Raw genomic sequence first — 5,504 nt, forward strand, 5'->3', positions numbered from 1 at the left:
TTGCTGTGCTCTTGCTCTGACTTCTGAGCCCCAAAAATTTTGTGGGGGAGGGGAGAGAAGAACTTACTGTGGAACCAGGGAGGCCCAGCTGACCCAGCCACACCAACTCTGGCTGAAAGGGGATAGATGATAAATATTTGAGACTTTGCAGGCTACATGGTCTCTGTCACAGCTACTGAACTCTGCCACTGTAGTGAGAAAGCAGCCTTATAATACATTTACAGTAGTAAATGAATGAGCAGGGCTGTGTTACAATAAAACTTTATTCATAAAAACAAGCAGCAGACCATATTTGGCCTGTGTAACAAACCATAGGTTGTTAGTGTTCATTTTCAAAATTAATGGTTTAAAACAACGGTTGTCATACTTTTTGGTCTTAGGAACTCTTTACATTCTTAAAAATTATTGACAACCCCAAAGGACTTTTTGTTTATAACTAGGTTATATCTGTTGATGTTATAGTATTCACAATTAAAACAAAATGTTTTAAAGCTCAAGAATCCATAAACCCGTGGTCCATTTGGCTGTCAAAGTAGTAACATCACCACACAGCATGTAGCCTCTGGAAAACTCCACTGTACACTCATGAGATGCTCGTAATGAAAAAGGTGAGTAATGTCTTAGCCTTAATGAGTAATTACACCTGGGGAATATGTTCCAAAAAAGAGAACAAGATAAATATCCAGAAACTGATCTTAATGAAATAGAGATAAGTGAATTAACGGCTAGAGTTCAAAATAACAGTCACAAAGGTACTCACTGAGGTCAGGAGAGCATTGCATGAAGTATGAATTTCAACAAAGAAAGAAAATATTAAAAAGTACCAAATAGAAATCATAGAGCTGAAGAATACAATAACTAAACTGAAAAATTCAGTAGATGGTCAACAGCAGACTAAATCAACTGGAGGGAAGGATCAGCAAGCTCGAAGGCAGGGCAGTAGAATTCATCCAATTAGAGAAGCAAAAAGAAGAAGAATGAAAAAGTAAAGATAGCTTAAGAGACTTATAGGACACCAGCAAACAGACCAATATATGCATTACAGAGGTCCCAGAAGGAAAGAGAGGGAAAGGGGTAAAAGCCTTATTCCAAAAATAATAATAACTGAAAACATAACCCATAGAAAGGAACAGACACCCAGATACAGGAAGCCTAAGGAGTACCAATTAAGATGGATCCAAAGAGACCCACACTGAGACATATTGTCAAAAGTTAAAGACTGATTCTTAAGAACAGAAAGAGAAAAGCAACTTGTTATGTACAAGGGAACCCCCACAAGACTGTCAGTGGATTTTTCAGCACAAACTTTGCAGGTCAGAAGGGAGTGAGATGTTATAATTAACAAGGTCGGGGGTGGGGGGATACACAAACCAAGAATACTATACTCAGAAAATTTGTCCTTCAGAACTGAAGAAGATAGAAGAAGTTTTCCAAACAGATGCTGAAGGAGCTCATCACCCCTAGACCAGCCTTAGAAGAAGTGTTAATGGAAGTTCTTCAAGCTGAAACAAAAGGCCACTGATTCCTAACAGAAAAGCAATTCACTGGTAACGGTAAGTATATAGTTAAATTTAGCATATCCTAATATTGTAATAGTGGTGGGATAATCACTTGTAACTCTAGTACAAAGGTTAAAAGACAAAACTCTTAAAATAACTAACTACAATAATTTGTTAATGGATATATAATATCAATAGATGTAAATAAATGTAAATTGTGATATCAAGAACAAAATATGGGAGGGGAGAGTGTAAAAGTGTAGAGCTTTTATATGCATTCTAAGTTAAGTTATCAGCTAAAAGTAAACTGTTTTAAGATGTTTTATGTAAGCCTCATGGTAACCACAAGGCAAAAATTTATCACAGATGCACAAAAAATACATGGAAAGGAATCAAAGCATACCACTAAAGAAAATAATCAAATCTGAAAGGAAAAGAGCAAAAGAGGAAGAAAGGAACTTCAAAACAGTCAGAAAGCAATTAACAAAATTGTAAGTCTGTATCAATAATTACTTTAAGTGTAAATGAACTAAATTCTCCATTCTAAAGATGAAGTGGCTCTTTTATTCAATACAGTATTGGAAATCCTAGCCACAGAAATCAGAAAATAAAAAGAAATAAAAGGAATTCAAATTGGAAAGGAAGAAGTAAAACTGTCACTGTTTGCAGATGACATGATATTATACATAGAAAATCCTAAAGACGCTACCAGAAAATTACTAGAGCTCATCAATGAATTTGGTAAAGTTGCAGAATACAAAATTAGTATACAGAAATCTGTGCGTTTCTACACACTAACAATAAACGATGAGAAAGAGAAATTAAGGAAACAATCCCACTTACCCTTACATCCAAAAGAATAAAATACCTAGTAATAAACCTACTTAAGGAGGTAAAAGACCCATACACAGAAAACTATGACACTGATTAAAGAAATTGAAGATGACACAAACATGTGGAAAGATATACTATGTTCATGGGTTGGAAGAATTAATATTGTTAAAGTGACCATACTACCCAAGGCAATCTACAGATCCAGTGCAATCTCTATCAAAAAACCAAGGGCACTTTTCACAGAACTAAGACAAATGATTTTAAAATTTGAATAGCCAAAATAATCTTGAGAAAGAAGAACAGAGCTGGAGGAATCATGCTCCCTGACTGCAGACAATACTGCAGAGCTACAGTAATGAAAACAGTATGGTACTGGCACAAAAACAGACCCATGGATCAATGAAACAGGATAGAGAGCCCAGAAATAAACCCACACACTTACGGTCAATAATCTACAACAAAAGAGACAAGAATAAACAGGGGAGAAAAGAGAGTCTCTTCAGTAAGTGATGCTGGGAAAACTGGACAGATACATGTAAAGCATGACATTAGAACATTTTCATAAATTTAAATACATGAAAATGTAAGACTAGAAACCCTAAGACTCCTAGAAGAAAAATAGGCAGAACACTCTTTGACATAAATTTTAGCGATATTTTTTGGATTTGTCTCCTGAAGCAAAGGAAATAAAAGCAAAAATGAACAAATGGTACCTAATTAAACTTAAAAGTTTTTGCACAGAAAAGGAAACAATTGACAAAAGGAAAAGACAACCTTAAGAGTAAGAGAAAATATTTGCAAACAATGTGACTGACAAGGGGTTAATATCCAAAATATACAGACAGTTCATATAACTCAACTTAAAAAAAACAAAACAAAACAAAAGCCTCACTCTAAAAATGGGCAGATGACTTGAACACACATTTTTCCAAAGAGGACATTCAGATGGTCAATAGGCACATGAAAAGATGCTCAACATTGTTAATAATCAGAGAAATGCAAATTAAAACCACAATGCGGTATTACCTCGCACCTGTCAGAATGGCACAAATAGCAAAAGTTGGCAAGGATGTGAAGAAAAGGGAACCCTCATACACTGTTGACTGGAATGTAAATTTCTGCAGCCACTGTGGAAAACAGTACGGAGTTTCCTCAAAACACTAAAAATAGAACTACCATATGACCCAGCAATTCCACTTCTGGCTGTGTATCAACAAAAACAAAAACACTTAATTTGAAAGGATATATGCACCCCAATGTTCACAGCAGTGTTATTTACAATTGCCAAGATATGGAAGCAACCAAAGTGTCCATCAACAGAAGAATGGATAAAGAAGATGTGGTGTATATACACAATGGAATACTACTCAGCCATAAGAAAGAATGAAATTTTGCCATTTGAAACAACATGGACGGACTTGGAGGGAATTATGCGAAGTGAAGTAAGTCAGACAGAGAAAGACAAATACCGTATGATATCACTTTTATGTGGAATCAAAAAAATACAACAAACTAGTGAATACAACCAAAAAGAAACAGATTCACAGAGAACAAACTAGTAGTTATCGGTGGAGAGGGGTGAAGTGGGGAGGGGCAAGATAGGGATGGGGATTAAGAGATACAAGTTATATATAAAATAAATATGCTACAAGGATGTATTATATGACACAGGAATATAGCTAGCAAATATAGCCAGTATTTTGTAGTAACTATAAATGGAATATAACCTTTAAAAATTGTGAATCACTATGTTGTACACCTGTAACTTATATAATATTGTACATCAACGATACTTCAATTTAAAAAAAGAAAAAACAAAGAGTGGCTGAATGGATAAAAAAGGAAAAGATCCATCTCTATGCTGTTCTTTTTTTAAAATTAGCTTTATTATTTATAGACTTTTGGTAGGGGGAGGTAATTAGGCTTATTTATTTATTTATTTTAATGGAGGTACTGGGGATTGAACCAGGACCTTGTGTATGTTAGGCAAGTGCTCTACCATTGAGCTACACCCTCCCCCTCTATGCTGTTCTAAAGAGACTCATTTCAGCTTTAAGTGAGGGCATGAATAAGACATTCCATGCAAATGGAAACCAAAAGAAAGCAGGGGTAGCTATGCTTATGACAAAAGGATACTAAGCCAAAAACTGCAGTAAGACAAAGGACGTCATTATACAGGCTTAAGGGGGTTAATTCTTCAAGAATTAACAATTGTAAGTATTTATGCACCCTACATTGGAGCACATAAGATATATAAAGCAAATATTAACAGATATGAAGGGAGAAATAGACAGCAATGAAATAATAGCAGGGGACTTTAAGGCCCACTTTCAACAATTGACAATCATCCAGACAGAAGATCAATAAGGAAACACTGGACTTAACCTACACATTAGACCAGATGGACCAAACAGGCATGTACACACTATACCAACCAATAGCAGCAGAATATACATTCTCAAGTGCACGTGAAACATTCTCCAAGACAGATCCAATGTTTGGTCACAGAACAAATCAATAAATTTGAGAAAACTGAAATCGTATCAAGCAACTCTTCCAACCACAATGGAATGAAACTAGAAACAATTAGAAGAAAATAGGAAAATTCACAAATGTGGAGCATCACACTACATCAAACATGCTTCTGAAAAACCAATGGGTCAAATAAATCAGAAGGGAAATCAAAAAAATAGCTGAGACAAATGAAAATGGAAAGCTGGCATTCCAAAATTTGTGCGATGCGGCAAAAGCAGTTCTAAGAAGGAATTTTATAGTGATAAATGCCTACATTAAGAAAAAAGAGGGGAGAGGGTATAACTTATTGGTAGAGTGCATGCTTAGGGTTAGTATGCATGAGGTCCTGGATTCAATCCCCAGTGCCTCTATTAAAATAAATCAAACAAACAAACAAACCCCTAACCCTAACCCCCCAAATCCAAAGTAAGAAAAAAAAACAATAAAGAACAAAAATAATTTTTTAAAATATTTTAAAAATAGGAAAAAGAAAATATCTCAAAAACAACCTAACTTTACAACTCAAGGAACTAGATAGAAAAAGAATAACAAACAGCCCAGAGTTAGCAGAAAGAAAGCGGTAACACAGATCAGAGCACAGAAAAGGAAGTGGAGAGGAAAAACACAACCGTCTATTTAAAGAGCGAGGAAACTAAG

This window comes from Camelus bactrianus, chromosome 14 (genome assembly GCF_048773025.1).
Source record: "Camelus bactrianus isolate YW-2024 breed Bactrian camel chromosome 14, ASM4877302v1, whole genome shotgun sequence".
NCBI classification, from domain to species: domain Eukaryota; kingdom Metazoa; phylum Chordata; class Mammalia; order Artiodactyla; family Camelidae; genus Camelus; species Camelus bactrianus.